Below are 19991 nucleotides of genomic sequence, written 5' to 3' on the forward strand. Positions count from 1 at the left end.
TTTTTTGTAAACCAAAATAGACATGATCACCATCAAATAGGCTTTTCAAATTACGTACTTCACCAAGGCAGCATGGGGATGAGTCTCTTATCATTTTTCCATTATTTAATTATTCTTTATTTGATATGCATCAGATAAGAAATCAGCTCTGTTGTCATAGCAACCAAGGTTGCATCATTTAACATGTCATTTACCACCAAAGATAATGAGAGAAGCAATGTTCCTTGTCAGATGTGATGCTATTTCTTGTAACGCTTCTAACCATGCTACTTCAGACAATGTTAATTTGCCTGCATTCATGTGCAATGTTCCAATAACTGAGCAGTATTTTTTTTACTCAAATTTGAATAGCACTAGTTGTCTCGCCTGCAAGACTAAAGGCGCCGCTTTTCTGACAGCGGCAGCGACTTTCTCAACATTGAAAATTTTAAGTTAAATTTTAGGTTAAGTTTTTGAAATATCATAACTTAGAGAGTATATAGACCTGGTTCATGGAACTTAGACATAGGGTAATCAAGTATTACTGAATATCCTGTATGGGTTTCAGGTCATATGACCAGGGTTAAAGGTTATTTACGGTCAATCAACAATAGCCCATGTTGGGGGAGTCAACATGAAAATTTTAACCAAGGAATTTTTTTAAATTTCATCCCAACGTGGGATCAAAGTATATGGATGTAGTCCATGAAACTTGGATATAAGAGTAATCAAGTGTCAGTGAATATTCTACATGGGATTCAGGTTACGTGACCTAGGTCAAAGGTCATAAGGTTAATGAACTTTGGCCATGTTGGGGATATTTCTTGAATTGCGATCATAACTTTGGAAGTTTATAAATCTAGTTCATAAAATTTTGACATAAGGGTAATCAAGTATCACTGATGTCTGTCTTGCACAAGTTTTGGGTCAAATGATTAAGATCAAAGGTCATTTAGGGTCAATGAATACAGTATTACATTATCATATGAATGTTTTTAAATGAATAATAGAGTTTGCACTGCTGCTATTTATTGAATCACGTAATGCAGGTGAGACTGCCAGTTCCACTTATTAAACTAGATTTATCATTAAGAATTGGTTTGCTATGTAGTAAAAAATAGTTTCCACTGATCTGTATATTAATGAAGGTTGAATAGATAATTCTTTTTTTCTTTCTCGTCTGTTTCCTGGTATTCCTGTCATGCATTTTGCTATCCATTTCTCTATCTCCATCTTCCCATCCTGTTATCATTTTTTTTCTCCCTCCTTTATCATCCATTCCTTGAACTTTCCCCCTTTCTCTCTCTGCCTCCCTATTCCCTCCACTCCTTGCACCACCTCTCATCTGTCCCCCCTCCCTCGATATCTCTCTCTGTTACTTGCACTACTTTCTCTCCCCCCCCCCTTCTCTCTCTCTCTTGCTTCCATTCTCTCTACCCCTCTTTCTTTCTATCAATCTGTCTTTCTGAAGGTGATGACATGACAAAAAGACTGATATTAGATTGGTATTAGGTTAAGAAGTCGAAATCAAATATCTGGTGCAATTTGAAATTGAAGCTTGCGGATAACAGCTCAGAAATCTATGATGCCTGCCACATGTTGGTTGCACAGGAAAGGTGTGAAAAGCCTATGTGAACATATAAAGATATGCACACTTATATCCCTCTTATGAATATTCATGAGTATTCTAGATAAATGATTGGTCAATTCATGATCATGTGACAAAGTATAATTTCAATAGGAAAGCACATCGCTGCAAATAGCTTGGAATAGTTTCTTTCTAGCTCTGTTTATTTTTTTATATACTTTCATGCGGATAACTGCTCATGCTTGATATGTTATCTCAACGTTGAAGTGAGAGCATGCTCCCTGATTTGACCGGATCCTGATCCATACTGATATATCTGCATATGTATATCTCTCATTAACTGCAGTCGGCTAGAAGCCGCGCGCAGCCTACCCAGGAACTGGTTAGCATTACCTTGACAGGAATAGGTCTGGCAATGTTAGAATTGGCCCAGATTGGTTACACATCAGCAAGGACACTGTATATAAAATAAAGAGGGATATAAAACCAATATATCAGGAGTTTTCTTCTTAAGCATAGTGGGAATTATTAAACCTCAGTTGGACTGGCAATATAACTATAAACATGACATTTGCCTTAGTCCCTTTACTTAAAGTATTTTGTTACAAACATGAGTCACCTTGATAACTCTGAGTAGAGAACTCAATACTTCCTTTATTGGTTATCCAGGGGTATTTTCAAAGAGGGGTTAATAACAGAATGTTGCCAACGTTAATCAAATGGATTTTTATTTTTGTTTGGGTAAGTAGAGCACTTAGTGATGGTGGTGGTGGTGGTGATATTTTTGTGATTTCTAAGAAAGCATGAATACTTAAAGTTAGCTACCAGAAGACAAAATGCTTACGGTCCTCTCCGTGGGACCTGTCAATGGGGTAAATGATTTGCCAAATCTAAGGGCACTAGCGGACACCAAGTGGGATTTAAACCTTGGTCACTAGAATCCGAAGTCCCTGCTCTATTGGCTGGGATGTCAAGCTACTTGACCATTTTTTTGGTTGGGGGGGGGGGGCTCCCTTTTGATCCCCTAATCACTCACACTTCCTCCTTTTTCTTGATGACAAGTATTATCCTTCGTTTTTTTTACGAGTTTGATTTGAATCAGACCCAGCTCTTATAAATCACATTCCTCTTAAGATTTCATCATTTTATTAATCATTCTTCTGCCATAGTTAGCTAGCCCCTCATCTGCTTTGGTTTTAAGTACCCTCTCAGATTTGCCCTCTCTGTGTCTGGTCCTACTCAATAGCTAATTACTTTTCTCACTCTAGGGCATTCTTGTTAAACCCCATAGGATCTCATCTTTGGTCTCTGTCTCAAGAACAGCCCCTAAAGAAGTGTTCATTCCCTGAGAACCACAAGGGCGATATATAGACATGGTAACTTTGTGTGGCTTAAAAAGTATGGGCCATCTGTGCCTGAATAATATGCCACAGCTGACATTATTCCAAAGGCTAATTATAATGTTTGCTGATCAGAAGACTTGTTCTTCTGACAATGAACAAGGTGCAATATTCAGAAGGTGGGTTACTCCAAAAACAAATCAATGTTAGTTGTTTCAAAAAATTGTTTATGTTGATAAATGCAGTTTGCATGTTTAAGATAGTTCACTATGTGAACATAGATATGATAAGACTGTGTGACATTCCAAACAACATTGCTTTTGTAATGAAATATGGAGGAAAAAAGTAACTTTTGGCGCAATATTACAATCATATGTCCTTAAGGTTCTGCATCTCAAATTTAAAAGAAATGTGTGTGCATTTATGTCTTTCTTGCTCTGAGAGGTCATATGATGTCATTTTCTGAGAGTAGAGTGTGAGCCTGAAGGTCCATTTCCATTAGTGGAATTCAAATTCTTGCGTAGTGCCCTCTTATACTTCTCAAGTACTCTTCATATTACTGTGTAAGGATTAAGGATTTTAATCAACCATTGAGTTGGCTGAAGCTAGCCGATAGTTTTTGTTCTTGCTTTATTTGAGGCAAGTGATTCAGAAGGGCTTTTATTTCTTTATTTTTTGTTTTCTTTGTTAGGGCTGAATGAATCAGAAAGGTTTTTTGTTTAAAGGTATTAATACTTGATTTAAATGAAATCAAGATTCCATTATCAGTAAAAATGTTATTGTCTTGTTCGTCTTACTTTTACTTTTGGACTTGAAATATTTTACTTCATCATTCTTGATTTTCTTTTCGTAACAATGATGATTTATTATTTTTTTTATTATAGTCATTATTTTTATTGTAAGTGAAGTTTTTACTTTGCACATGTGTGCTTGTGGAGAAGTGTATAGCATTCTTTTAATCATGATAATGTTAAAAGTGGATAGTGAAATGAACTATGCAGAGAAATAATTGTTTTACAACCCAATTCAATAGGGCATATAAATTACCAATTGTATAAAAAATCATGCGTGTTTCTGCAGATACAAATTTAATAGCAATGTAGTGGATATTATTACTGCCATCTGAGTAATTGCATGAATTATTTATTGAGAAAATATTGAAATAACATGAACTGCAATAGGCACAAGAAATTCATCAGCCTATATTGTTCTCCTTCAGGCTGCGACCCTCCTTATCTTTCTCTCTTTCTATCCCTCTCCTCTCTCTTTGTATTTCATTCTATATTCTTCTCTCCTTCTTTCTCCTCTCCTTGCTCCTCTCCCATCTCTCTCCTTATGACCCTCCCCCTTCCCTCTTTCTCTCTCTAATCTGCTATATCACTAGGCGGTTTCAAACCGCCTCGATCACAAGAATCCCTGTTAAATTACGAGAACTTTTTAAGGCTACAAAATACCCGTTAATTATTCCTGCATTCACACCGCCCCGAAACACATCCTTCGGGATAAGTTCCCGAAGTTACGAGCATGCGCAGTATGGTCTGATAAGCAGGTAAGGCGCAAGATTCAAAATCACTAGCCCAGCAGCCACCCACGCCGCCGCGCCCAACGACACGCTGGGCTAAAAGTTCCCGTAATTTGCTTTCACATCGCCAAAATACCTGCGACCTTGGAAAAATCCCCACGAAAGTTCTCGTAATTTCGCCAAGTACCTACTATTTAGCGGGTATTTTCTTCCGGGGAAATTACGCGTAGTTTGCTTTCACATTACCAAAATACCTGGTATTTTCTGATCGGGGTAAATTTCCCGATCAGAGAATACCTGGAACTGGCGAACTTCGAGGCGGTCTGAAACCACCTTCTCTCAGCTATCTCCTGTTCACATTGTCTCTCTTATCTTTCCCCAATTTTTGTTTTGTTTATCTCCATCCTCATATTATCTCACTTTCAGTTCAGAGAAGAAAATACTTAAGGCATCCAAACTGATTTAGACACAATACTATAAAGAAAAAGCAACAGGAAGAAAAAGAATGGGCCAATAAAGTGGAGCCTGTTGAGGGAAATTACAAAATTTGTTTTTCTCCACTCTATTAAATCAAGCATCCAAATCGTTGATATATCTTCACCATTATATGAATAAAACAACAAATATCTGCCCCTAGGGGGGCGTAACTAGGAAGTTATGAAACCTGAATCCATTTCTTCTTGAAATCATTATCTCTTTGTTGTTGTCCTGGATATGGTATAATTGACACACTTGCTCTTGTCATTACATGATGTAATAGATTCCACTTGAGAATATCCATTCCAAATACTGTAAAGGTTTGAGCTACTTTTGATGTAGTCAGATGTGAATGATGTTTATGGTACTGCAGTAAAAGTTGACCCATGGACATGTTTCAGCGTCATTCTATTTTATTTGGTTTAATTTACCAAAAGTCCCTTTGTTTAGCTATGTTTGGGGGTATAATGGTAGTAATGCTGAAAATTTCATCAAAATCGGATATAAAATAAGAAAGTTATGACATTTCAAAGTTTCGCTTATTTAAAAAAAAATAGTTATATGAACGAGCCAGTTACATCCAATTGAGAGAGTCGATGATGTCACTCACAATTTCTTTTGTTGTTTATTGTTTGAATTATACAATATTTCAATTTTTACGAATTTGATGATTAGGACCTCCTTGCCTGAAGCACAAAATGTTAAAATAATGAAATCCGACGTGTTCAGGGAGGAATGAAACTTAATTTCTCATGACATTGACGAGAAAATAAAAATATTTCATATAATAAAATACAAAAGAAATAGTGAGTGAGTGATGTCATCAGTTCCTCATTTGCATACCGACCGAGATGTGCATATAACTGTTTTGTGAAATGAAGCAAAACTTTGAAATGCCATAACTTTCTTATTTTACATCCGATTTTGATGAAATTTTCAGTGTTATGCTTGTTGAATTTTCCTCTTTTTATTCAAATCAAGTTTTTGTTGTGGTGGACTTGTCCTTCAAGATTAATCTTGCACACGGCATTCAGTTAAGACTATCTATGGTATGACATACATGTATATATAATATCACTAAATGATACAAGTAATACATTAAATCTAAAACATTTTGGGAAAATTTGAGTAAATTACGTCATGACATGAAAATTTCAAAATGAAGAAATATGATTATATTCAACTTCTACTGTATGCAACATATAAACCACTCTGCAATTTGACTCACATTTACTTTCATTATATTTTGTTATTGGAAATAAATGTTGATCTCAATCTCTCAAATCATTTTATTAATATAGAGTGTACTGTATGAAAAATAAATGATTCTCATTCTATGCCTCGGCTCAATTTCCATTGAATTATGTATAATTCATGAAGAGCAAATCTGTTTTCAAAACAACCTGTTATGAATTTATATTTCGGTGATAAAGCCAATCAGTGAATATAATATGCATCAGAAATGACAGTGAATTTACCAGTAAGAAGGATGTTTCTTTCTTACCTTTCTATTGCTTTAGCTTATTTTGTATTCTTGACTTACTTGGATAGTTTAGAACATGTGAAGATGCAAGCAAATTTCTATTTCTATAAATGAATTTCATGCTTACATGTTATTTAATAGAAATCTTAATGTTTCATTTTAAAATATGATATTTTCACATCTTTTGTGCACCACACTTTTTTGCAGAAATTCCTGTTGAAGACTTACAGGCATTAGAAAATCATGCCGTTTCCGTGATTTGGTATTACTAGGGAACAAGCACCGAGATTGTTGCAATTTTGTGAGTATATACTTTTTATACAATCTATCAAATTTTTCAAATAAGGAGAAAGGATGGTTTGTGAAAATGGTGATAATTTGTTCTCACGATGCCCTTACTGAAGTTCATTGCCCCAACAGGCAAGCAAATTTTTAAGCCCCATTTATGTTTTTCTTTTGCCCCGGGTTTGTAGAACCATAGCTTCATACAAAAGCCTAAACCCCAGTAGATACTGTGATACTGTGTGTGATCAAAGACAATGGTGACACTTTCCTGGTCTTTGCATGTACCTCAAATATCTCATTCTTACTACAAAGACAAAAACAAATTTTATCCTCGGGACAATGTCTTGACGTCACACATGTAAAATAAAGGTTGGTTGGTTAGTTTAACTTGACCCCCAAAGGAGGATTTTAATTTCATCAGGAATGAGTAAATGTGGACTGAGAAAATTTATCAGGTATTACTCTTGAGGGTAGGGTAGTGGATACGGATGGTGCCGTTAACATATGGTTACTGCATGATATCTATATGTATATGTCATAAAGATTGAAATATAATGAGAGATGACTAGTTTCATCTAGTTTGATTAATTAGTGAGATTTGTTTCTATTGTCTTTGTAACAGGATTTGTTTATTTGCTTCCATAAATGAGGTCAAAATCAAGCTTTTGTCCCATGTGTAGTTCAAAGCAGAGTTGGATCTATTTTTATCATTTAACACTGAAAATGAACTCATTAAAAGATGAATTCAAAATGGTAATTTGACCAAAAATATTTATTCCAGGGAAGCATCAATGCAACTTCAATTCTAATCGTGTATAAATGACATCATTTTGTTTGACTTATTCATCAAAATCTTGTAACTAATTCATTCATTTATTCATAGATTTGTTAAGTTTTATATCCACCAGTTATCTTCTCATTTGATGAGAGGTAATAGAATTGATTAAAAAGAATATATTAATTCAAAAACTTCTACCTAACCACAGAAGATATCTTAATGTTGAAATTATATTTGTCTGATATATTTTTGTTTGCAGAGAGGTGAAAGGTTTGATTTGATTTTTTTAGAGTGTATCAAGTCAAATTTATTTGTCTGATTTACTAATGATGTTAACTTACTGTTGATATAAATTCAGCCAGATATATGTTTTCTAGATAAGAGATAAAAAATTGTATTGCATTTTATAAGAATATTTTGATTCAATTATAACTGATCTACTGAAGATATTAACTTACTGTTAAATTTGAAATCCACCAGTTATCTGCTCGTTGGATTGGAGATGTAAAGCTTTGAAAGCATATCGTTGCCTCCCTGCACAAATGCCGTTGGTGCGCTCATACATTAGTAAATCTGAAGCTTCGTTATTCCGAAGGTTCGGATATTCCTAAGGTTCGTTATTCCAAAGGTTCGTATTTCCGAAGGTTCGTAATTCAGAAGGTTTGTTAGTCCGAATTTCGTAATTCCGAAGGTTCGTTAATCCGAAAACGAAATGAAGTTCGTACTTCTGAAGGTTTGTTAGTCCAAAAACGAAATGATTAACAAACCTTATTTCGTTTTCAGATTAACGAACCTTCAGAACAACAAACCTTATTTCGTTTTCGGATTAACGGACCTTCAGAACATCAAACCTTATTTCGTTTTTCGGATTATCGAACCTTCGGAACAACGAACCTTATTTCGTTTTTGGATTAAGGATCTTTCGGAACATCATACCTTATTTCGTTTTTGGATTATCGAACCTTCGGAATAATGCCGGAAATGTTCGGATTAAAGAACCCTTTTACGTTTTCGGATTAACGAACATCGAGGTATAGGCAATTTACGCAATTACGAACCTTCGGAATTACAGGGTGTAACCATTGGCGCGCACTACGCATTGCCTTCCTGCACAAAGGCTGTTATTGTGCAGTGAACAGTTCGCACTAACGGCCTTTGAGCAGGAAGGCCATGCGCAGTGCGTGCTGCTAATGGCCTTGTGCGGGAAGGCGACAATATACATTTAAATTTATTTTATGGATCTAGCGAAGATATTAACTCACTTTTCAATTTCATTCAATCAGAATCTGCTCATTTAATGAGAGTTGGAAGCCTGATTTATTGAATATATTGATTTAGAATGATTTTACTGATAAAATGAAAGTAAATCACTGTTAATTTAATATCCGAGATATCTACTTGTTTGATGATATATGAAAGGCTTGATTTGAAAAAATATATTCGTTCAAATAAATTTCACTGATCTACTGAATATTAACTTACTGTTACATTTTATATTTTTCAGCCAGATATCTCTTTTGATCGATGAGAGAAGAAAATTTTATGATTTTATCAGAATATATTCAAAATCATTGAACTAATCTACTGAAGATATTAACTTACTGTTATGTTTATATTCAGCCTGATGTCTATTTGTTATATTAGACATCAAAGTTTTGATTTGATTAATTTATTAGAATATATTGATTGAAATTTATTTAATTGATCTACTGAATATATTAACTTACTGTTCAGTTGGAATCAACAGGATGTTAGTTCAATAGGAGATTGAAGGCTGTATTTCCTCCTTTTTTCATTAGTCAAAGAGTGTTACCTGGGAGCATTTCAGCAAACACTTCACTGGCTTTTGTTATAAGCTACTGTAAACCCTTGTATCTGATTGGCTAAGAGAAAAGTAGTAGATGAAAATCACAGACAAAACTTTTCATTGAATACTCCCCTAATCACGTGGGTGTTTCATGAAAGTTGTCAGCACTGACTAAATTGTCAGCTCTGACAATTTCAGTGAAATTGTTGGTTTTGATTGTCTGTTAGGCACTAGCCTCTGACTGTTACTATGGTAATTGTCCAAGAAAGACAACATTTCAGTGCTGACAACTTTCATGAAATGGTCCCAGTGTGGACTTGTGTGTTGCAAAAAGACTAAAGAGAACATAGATCAATGTTACACCTATAGTGACATGACCTGAAATTGGGTAAAGTCAGCAAGATTGATTAAAGATGATTTGAATGATGTTCCACAATGAACATAGTCTGGTGATTTGGATTCAAGTAAGTTGAATTAACATAGTAAAAAAAATGTTGTATACACCTTGGAGTACAGTATCAACAGATTGGTATTCTTGGAATTCAAGATGAAATTTAAAAGATCGAATGGTAATGCTCAATTTATAATATTTATTTCTTTAAAATTTGGTCATTGCTTAAGGCATTTGTTCAGGCACTTTTAATTTGTAAAGAATAGTTATAAGTTTGGATAGTAACCAAGTTGTATATTATATTTTTCTTGATTTGAATTGCATTTCCTCAGGCACAAAGAATGGAATTGTGTGTGTAATTCATATTGAAATATTTGATTTTACATTTAGTTAACATTTTGCAAGCAATGTAATATGAGATATAGAATGAGAATGTAATCATTTAGCAAATTTGATTTGGAGAGACATTTTGTGCTACATCACAACAACCTCCTAATCTAAACGGCTCCTTATACCAACAGCAGAGAAAAAGCATGTTGGTTTTGTTAATGCAATAAAGTGAGAAGCAAGAACTTATGCTGAACTTGAGGTGTAGTCTTTCCCCCTTCTCCATGTAAACTGAACTGGCCTTTCCCCTGCAGGGGCTGGAACAGCAAATGAGTCGGACAGGATGCTTTCTCACTTTTAAAGTACTTGTATTGATGTGTGCGGCTTCTCAAATTGCCTTTGAATGTGAAGCACGTAGTTGTGATAGTCGTGAAGTCTTGGGTTGCTGTTCGTGTCAGCCTTACATTATTTCATTGAAACTAAAATGACTGTTTTGCCTCATGGACATGTCTAGGATTGATTTAAGGTGATGATTGTGAAGCATTTGATTGAAATGTAAGAATTTTGATTGTTTTTGATGCTCAAATATTTTTTTATTTTACCAGACATGATTACAGCCCTTTATGGTTTCTATTTACATGGTGATGTTCTCTGCTAAGTGTAGTTGAATTTAGGAGCTTAAAATATTCTGCAGCTCTAAAAGTATATTTATTGGAGGTGATTTTTCAGGTTATTGAGCTGTGGAGTACACAATAATTTCATTTTTGGCAGGCCTTCTTGTATGATAATCCTTAAAAGTTTCTCAGAAAATCAGTGGCAGATGAATTACAGCTCCCTGTGATCGGCTTCAGTGGCATGTTAAGGGTTAAGACGATGAGTTCTGTAGAGCAGATAATTGCATAATGCATATTTGCAGTTTAGAGATTGATAAATTCAGGATTTAATTTTTTTTTTATAAATTGAGGATCATATAATGATAACGGGAGTGGAAATGAAAAAGTTAATGAGGGAGATGTATCCATTACAACTACATTGTCCTTGCTGTAAATCTAGCAGCCAATGCAATCAACCGTCCCTTCAGAGCCTATACAACACAAAATTGATCTCGGAATGATTTCATGGTTGGCAAAATGTATTTTTTGTTAGTGAGTTATCAATTCCAAATTACTTTCCTCCAAAGTTGCCAATTTGCAGATTGATTGAATACTGCCTCTTTTTTTGTCAAAAGGCAACAAGATGTTTTGATTGAGAGGCTGCTCGATGGAGCCCAGTCGGTATTAATGGCTAATGACCCAATTTTGGAGGAAATTTACTTGAGAGGATAATTAGTCCATGATTGCTAAGGCTCTACAGAAATGTAATGAATCATAGATTTTGATCAAAGCAAAGTGATTAGAGAGATGCTGGAATATGTTGTTACCAGGACATGAGTAGTGGGGCAGTGTCCAACAAGAATGCGAATGATTAGATACCCGACATTAATACCCTATGCCCTAGTATACTTGTATTGCATTCTGACTTCGGTAAGTCAATTTGTTCCAGGAAAATGATTACTTCATAAGCATGTTTGTTGATGAAAGAGATAAGGAGAAGATTAAGTATGATGTATGGGGAGAGCGATAGAAGAAAGATAAAATGTGTTTTACCAAGACGTGATGCAAAGATGCTCATTACTGGGAGATGACAGGCATTGCTGAGAGATTTGTATGTTGAATAAGTCAAGTGCAATGTTTGAAAACATTGAAAGCATAAAGGCATAACATTCTCTGCATCTAAATGTTGCTGTTTAAGAGAAGAAAACGTACCTTTTTATTGATAATTTATTGCATCTATTTTGTGTGATCATACTATAGCTAATGCATGGTGTTAATGGATAAATTTTGAAATTCAATTTTTGATTCACATAAAAAGCATAGTTTCAAAGAATTTATATTATGGAAAGTATTAGTTACAAAATATGTGTGTGCTTTTGCCTTTCAATTTGTATTCAAGCTCATTCATATGAAATCTGTTTTAAGCCTCAACCCTCTTAAAGAGAGCTACACAAAATATATTCTAAGTCATCCATGTTTTAATGGATAAAGCAGAAGATAATTTGATGATGATTCTTACAATAGCTTTATTAATACTCTACATGTTGCACCTAATGGGGCGTGATGCATGTAGGCTTCCCGTCGACCAAAGATTAGCCCCGCCCGACATCAACCTATCCTCTATTGGACAGGAAACATCAGTCATCGTACCGAACAGCTAGATATGTAATACAAAGGAGGTCACTGCCCGGCAATACCAAGCTTGCCCCGCAGGTAAAACTGAACTTCAACGTTTCTGCTGCTGACTTTTAAGTTCTCTTTATTATAATTCAAGATACTGTCTCTATGATGTTCAATGCTATAGTTTATCTTGTATGTTGAAGGTAGATCTGAAAACCTAAGGCTTGAGGATATAGATAGTGACTTGTGTTTGTATTACCTTCAGTTATTCTTGTCAGTTTGGCGGGTCATGTAAATGACGCATGTAAACATAGACCCATTCACAGTTTCTTTGTAAACCTATTCGGAATTCCAGATGAACAGATTCATTGAACCAGTTTAGAAGATTGATTGCTTCATTGTAAAACAACTCCTCCAGATAAGACACTATACACAATTAACTTCTTGAACCTGTTCCCACTGACCCAATTCATTAAAGGTCAAGTCCACCTCAGAAAAATGTTGATTTGAATCAATAGAGAATAATCAGACAAGCACAATGCTGAAAATTTCATCAAAATCGGATGTAAAATAAGAAAGTTATGACATTTCAAAGTTTCGCTTATTTTCAACAAAATAGTTATATGAACAAGCCAGTTACATCCAAATGAGAGAGTCGATGATGTCACTCACTCACTATTTCTTTTGTTTTTTATTGTTTGAATTATACAATATTTAAATTTTTACGAAATTTGACAATAAGGATCTCCTTGCCTGAAGCACAAAATGTTAAAATAATGGAATTCCACGTGTTTAGGGAGGAATGAAACTTCATTTTACATGACAATGATGAGAAAATCAAAATATTTCATATTTCATATAATAAAATACAAAAGAAAAAGTGAGTGAGTGATGTCATCAACTCTCTCATTTTGATGTAACTGGCTTGTGCATATAACTATTTTGTTGAAAATAAGCAAAACTTTAAAATGCCATAACTTATTTTACATCCGATTTTGATGAAATTTTCAGTGTTGTGCTTGTTGAATTTTTCTCTTTTTATTCAAATCAAGTTTTTGTTGGGGTGGACTTGTCCTTTAAAGCAGTTTAGAAGTTTCATTGTAATACACCATTCATAGTCACCCTTCTGAACCTATTTCCATTGGAACTTATTCTTTGACTCCAGTAGGGAAGACCCTGTTCACAATTACCTTCTTGGATCTGTTCCCACTGGTACTGATTTATTGAACCAGTTTACCACGTGATTGTACATTCTTTTTGAAATAATGTACAAATGATTTATATTTATGTGTGCAATGAACAGAATGCTTCATGAGGTGAAAGATGAAAATATCCATTCAACAACGTGTAGCCGAGCTGAATGAATCTTTCATTTCATATTCCACCGGATGAAGTATTCTGTCCATTGTATGAATGAAGGAACAGTCATTATTTGGCTTATATGACACTTAAAACTATGTTTTTTCAGAGGAAATTTATCTATTTTGATGCAAAATATGATCATGCAGTGCGAGCTCGGTCTGTTGATTGTCGCGTATGGTGCATACAATGTGCATGTGCATTGGACAAAATCGTATGGATCCAAAATTGCACAATGAATGGATCCTAAATTGCACGGTCGATAACGTCATTGTAAAATGGTTCGAATGATTGATATCAAACAACCAATCAATTGCCAATGATCTATCTAGGTGTCCTATAAATAATAATATAGGATTTGTATAGCGCATGTAATCTTCCTAGGTGCTCAAGGCGCTCCTATATAACACCAGCTAAGCTAGTCTATACCAATTCTGGGCGCACAGCTTTTTGAGGAATTACTTCCTGCCGGTACCCAGTTACCTCACCTGGGTCGAGTGCAGAAGGAAAACATGTCATGGCTAGGATACAAACCCATGACCCTCTGTTTGAAAGGCAAGAGTCAGAACCACTAGACCACAATGCACCCATATACAAAATGTAAAAACTAAAATATACAATATGTAAAAATTATTATTTGGTAATCCTTTGGATACCGTAGCAAAACATGTGAATTGTCAATCCAAACATGTCACCCGCAATAATCTCTGACCACCCAATAGTCAAACATGGCTGCCTGCTTCCTTCAACATGGTTTCTTTTACCATTATAAGATTCACTGATCAACATTATGCAAAATGTAGGGTGAAGGTAAAAATTCATATTGATTTGCCCACTGGCATTCTATTTGCAAATGATAAAATGCTATTACACATGTCAGTTATGATAATGCTTCTATTTTTAATCTGAATATATGGGACCATCCCTCATCCATATGACCTCTAATGTCAACCAATTCATCAACTATCTGTCATATGATCCAAGGTATCTTGGTTTTACCAATAATATATGGTATCATTAAACTATGGAAGGCATTATTCATATTATTTTAATCACACCTTTCCATGCTTTTTAAGACTGTCCTAAAACAAACTTTAAAATTCAATTACTTCATCTTTTACATCAGCATCCCCCCTCTACCTCTGCTTCCTTTTTCATATATTTATTGATCAGAGTTGGAAAGTGCTGTTAGTATTAACTTTCTAACATGTAACTTGTAAGGAGAATTATAATAGCTACTTCTACATTGCAAATGATTGGAAATTCCTCAGTACTTATGGGGTTTGATATACATTTAGAACTTTTTTTCTTAATATCTCAGCCTTGATGTACTTTTATGATAAAAATCTGTTGTTTTATCTGACATTTAGAATCACTAGGTGGTTTCAGACCGCCTCGAAGTTCGCCAGTTCCAGGTATTCTCTGATCGGGAAATTTACCCCGATCAGAAAATACCAGGTATTTTGGTAATGTGAAAGCAAACTACGCTTAATTTCCCCGAAAGAAAATACCCGCTAAATAGTAGGTACTTGGCGAAATTACGAGAACTTTCTTGGGGATTTTTCCAAGGTCGCAGGTATTTTGGCAATGTGAAAGCAAATTACGGGAACTTTTAGCCCAGCATGTCGTTGGGCGCGGCGGCGTGGGTGGCTGCTGGGCTAGTGATTTTGAATCTCGCGCCTTGCCTGCTTATCAGACCATACTGCGCATGCTCGTAACTTCGGGAACTTATCCCGAAGGATGTGTTTCGGGGCGGTGTGAATGCAAGAATAATTAACAGATATTTTTTAGCCTTAAAAAGTTCTCGTAATTTAACGGGGATTCTTGTGATCGAGGCGGTTTGAAACCACTACTGTTTAAAAAAGTGCATGGAGAGGTTTCGCTGGAGCTCTCCATAATAAGATTGAGGAAAGTGTTTATTTTGGATTTGGCCAGTATATTCCATCTCATTTATCACAGTGAATCACAATATCACATTTACCTTTTCTTTGTTGTTATCTAATCTGAATGCCTCCAGTGTTTAGTCTACCTCATTCACTAATAAATCTGTCAGCAGAATCTTCAATATTCCAAACCATGTATCATCTTATCATAAGCGATGTTCAAGAGCCCCTGAAATTGCAAATGCTTACATTTTCAAAGCAATTCATTTTATTTTAGTGCCTTTGTGAAGTGAGGGCAGGTGCTTTGTTTCTACCATAAATCTAGTACTTATTATAAACCCATGTAACCATGATGGACAGTGGCACTATAGATGAATCAGTTTATTCTAAATGATATGCAATGCAGACAGGAGCCAAAGGCTAATTATAGAATTTTTTGTATAATTTTTGCACTTTATAGTCTCTTCTGTAATTCCCTTCTACTTCCAAGTTTTCTGGGCAATGTATCAGTTATAAGTCATATAGATTTCACTAGTATCACAACCAAATTGATATACTTAATACTATATAATTTAATACATAATAGAAGAATGAAACATACTTTGGAATTTACATCCTGATGTGCATGTATATTGGAGAGGTATATGCTAATATTGAATTGACAAAATTAAACTTGATTGCATCATGCTCTTGATGTATAGACAGTATTTCACTTTTGAGTCTAGCACATGAAATTTCTCAAAATTCTTTTTAAATATCATTTTACTCAATATAAGCACATTATTCTATTTAAATAGGTTTTTCTTGATGTTTGCTCACTTACATGATTTTTTTCCCTTATGCACTTGTTATTATGTGAACTTTATACAATCCACGTTCTTGTTAGAATAAGCTCTTCTTACCTGTAAAAGATAGTTATAGGTCAATGAGCTTTTTCTACTCACAAGCAGTTGGATTTTAAATGAGCCTTTAGGAATACCACTTTGAGTATGCAGAGCATTGCATCATTTAAAAAGCAGGTCTACATGTATGTCGAGAGATGCATATGAAAATCTCTTTCCCCCAAATTTCATAACAACAATGAATTTCATATCACACATCCTCCTCTTCCTAATAATTCCAGATGCTACCATTGTCCTCTCGCGGGAGTTTCACACTGAGGCGGCTGGCCCGAGAAGCTCCAAACTGAACTGTGGTATTGATTTTTGATTCTTCACAAATATGCCTTCTTTTTTCCGCTTTTTCCGGCACCAATTTAAAAGCAGCTGCCCAGCAAATTGAAAAATGTAGAGTTTGAGCATGCCCGGAGTGAATCCTTAGGACAAAGCTAGCAGAAAGCATGTTTTGAATGACTCAGTTTGTTTAACATGACTTTTAAATTATTAGGTTGGGAGGTTAAGAAATTACTTGACTAGAATTATAGGATGTTGCTTTGGGGTAAACATAAAAAGTTTGTTACTTTCTTCTCCTCCATCTTCTTCTTCTTCCTCTTCTTTTTTTTTCTATTCTTCTTTTTATTATTTCTCCTCTTCCTCTTTCTCTTCTTCTTCTTTTACTCCTCCTCCTCCTTCTTCCTCTTCTTTGTTCTATTTTTATTAGTTGGCATCATCTCTATCACTATTACAAGTGATTAGGTTAAATTACACAATTATTGTAAAAGTTCTTTTGTTACAGTTATGATTAATAATTTATCAATGTATTGCTTTTTATAATACCATGTGAATGTTGGTAGTTAGTACACAAGAGTGAATATCAAATCCATAATGAATAAATCAGATTGGACCTATCAGTTTTAAAGGGAGATGTTAAGAAATTGTTGAAAATTGCGCAGTTGTTTGAAGAGTTATAGCATTCGGTTGATGGTGTAATGGAATCTGTTACATGTACATCTGATATGTCCAAAGCTCAATGTGAGATGGAAGAAAGATTGTAAAATTAGAAACATTAATCTCCCCTGCTAGCTGATCATCTCGGAATAATGTCACCCTCCTATATCATTTTGTCATAGCCAATCCAATAACAACCACAAAAACAAGAATTGTCATTTGTATCACTTTTATCCCAGAGCAAAAAACATCAACAGCAACTAAGAGGTGAATAAGCTCTCATCCTCTTCATGCTGGTTATCTGGCTACGTGTCTGGTTGCCGTGACAACCGAATCTGGAGGGATGTTTATTTCAACCGATGCAGTTGCACAGTTGTGGTGATGCTCCTCTCCGGAGTCGGACATGCTTTCCCTGTGCTCTGCATCTCCTCTTCATTCCGTACGTCTTGTCCGGTGAACATTGCTCTAACCCTCTCTCTTTCTTCAGCCTCTGTTCAATCTGCCGTTTGGACTTCTCCCCGTTCAGTTGTAATAAGATCATTGTCGGGTATGCCAGGGAACTCTACACTGGAGGCCGATTTGTGATTATAACTCTGCCGCCGAAGACAACGTATCGTAATCCATGTGGTACAGCCTACTCGCTAAGCCCCTCAGGGCATGTCGTATTTATTTGTCCTCCTCCTTTTCATATCATCTTATTTGCTGATATTTTCAGGGGGAGAGGAATATCAGAAAGAGTTGAGGTTCATGCTCGACAATTCATCAAACTCCTTCTCAAGTTGAAGTGTAGCTTTTAACATTGTCTGAGACTGCCTTACCAATATCGGTGAGTAGAGACTTGTTTTTTATTTAATCATTCTGTCTCAATTTAATCCTTGTGGTTTGTGGTATCTATTATTTCTATTTTCATAACATCTTATATGATATATTTATCTGTGAAAAGCATTGTTTCTTTATGGAAATCGTTTACGAAAGTTTTCATTCATTTTGGAGAAAATTCAGAATGTTAGCCATCCTTTAAGGCATGTATTTTGTCTATAGTTTGGAATTTAAAGAAATAAAATGTTATTTCATTCACTGTCCTATGAAAACAGATATATTTTGTCCTAAGATTTGTGGGGGTTTTTTTATAGATCATATGGTATTTTTCAGGAGCTCTAAACTCTGGTCAACCTCCATCATTTGAATGACCAGATAATCACTTGCATACTTTGATATAATGGCTATAGTACCTTAATTTTATTTGTTCAGGACAATGTTCCATAAAGCTGTTTAGTTGATTCTAGGGATGATTTTATTAAACAATTTAGTTGGTCATGTGTGTTTTGTATCGGGGTCCATGGGAAAGTCAATGAAGCTTTTCATACTTTGCAAGTATGTCTAGAATATGAAGTGCTAAAATGTAAATGTAAGCCGAATTTTTAATTTCATTTTTTCCATGTTTTCATCTTGATTGTGGCAAATATTACTTTCAGTGAAGATGTGAGGTATAAAGTTGACATGATTCACTTATAATTCAAATTAGTTAATGCAATACATCTTAGATCCAAATAAGCTCCAAGTACATGTCATATTTATCAATGAACTTGAATATTTATGATTAACATGAAAAACACTACACCACAAAGTATTGATACAGGCTTACAGTTTAGCAAGAAACAGGTAAACCAATAAAAGTTTTGTCTTGGTAAGGAAAAGATTGGGATCAAATTATTTTCTTATATTCTGCGAAAGAAATTTGTCTAAGGCAAGCTTAGATGAAATGTATCTATTTGGTTTTGATAACAGCAAGAAAATAGTAGAAATTGGTTAAGAGGCCTTTTGAGGGAGAAAGTACATGTAACTTAGATAAAATTTATCAGTTTTTCTCATGTTTACCATACCCCTTTACTTCTATCACACTCACATCAACAAAACAATGTGACTGAAATATCACTCTATGTAACAGGAAAGACAATCTGTATACGGGGTACATTTTAGATGTCAAGTTATTCATTCCTTTTGAATGGTGAGCATAGAATAGATTAAACATGGCCGTGTTCTTCACGACTGAAAGGCCTGATTTAGGGAGAGGTGAAAAACAGAGAATTTGTTTTGGAAATGTGGGCTCACTCTTGTTACCCGAACAAAATCTGACTATGAGGCAGGTGAAGGCATGGGAGAATCCTGGGCCGGATGATGAGCCTGATCACCTATCCCGTCCCAGGAATGTTCAAGGGCACTGTTCGCTTCATCCAACCCATGCCGGAAAACAATTTTAGGGTAAATGGATTAATGAGGCCTGCTCGCATCGATTCTTGTATCACCTGAGAAAGGTCGATCCCGTGCCGTGTTATCGATGCGTGAAAAGCGTCACGTCAGGATGAGAGGGTGGATAGGCGAATGTTAGCTCAGCTCCAGGGAGAACATGAGATACACAGACCTCTCAATTATTATGAATTTGGAGGAATGGTCATTCAGAGCTCTTGCATGGTTTGGATGTTCATATTCTGAAATAAATAGTGTGCACTTTGATGGGTAATACATTGTCTGTCCTATTTTGTGGCAAAATCACCCCTGTTTTTCAACTAAAAAATCTGGGATGTCTGTGTGTAGCCATACCCTCATGGTGCCTGTTATAATATTCTAAACATTAAGTTAAATTTTTTCAATCCTGGTGTAAAATTCCAAGCTATAGATCTATTGTACAAACAATTGCAGTTGTTAATTTATTAAGTCCAAGAGCCTTGTGAT

The 19991-nt window shown here is 35.1% G+C and overlaps 1 protein-coding gene across 2 annotated transcripts in view; it reads left to right on the forward strand.

Moving 5' to 3' along the window:
* The window catches only part of LOC121407283 (deleted in malignant brain tumors 1 protein-like), a 106076-nt gene that overhangs the window by 16261 nt on the left and 69824 nt on the right, over positions 1-19991 (forward strand). The window contains exons 2-3 of one of the 2 annotated variants that reach the window (XM_041598262.1): positions 6597-6690; positions 17974-18084. The gene's annotated coding sequence lies outside the window, so the exon portion shown is untranslated. Of the gene's footprint in view, positions 1-6596; positions 6691-17617; positions 18085-19991 lie in introns of those variants that run through there. The other variant, XM_041598263.1, reaches the window with a different exon arrangement.

Source organism: Lytechinus variegatus, chromosome 2 (genome assembly GCF_018143015.1).
Source record: "Lytechinus variegatus isolate NC3 chromosome 2, Lvar_3.0, whole genome shotgun sequence".
NCBI classification, from domain to species: Eukaryota; Metazoa; Echinodermata; class Echinoidea; order Temnopleuroida; family Toxopneustidae; genus Lytechinus; species Lytechinus variegatus.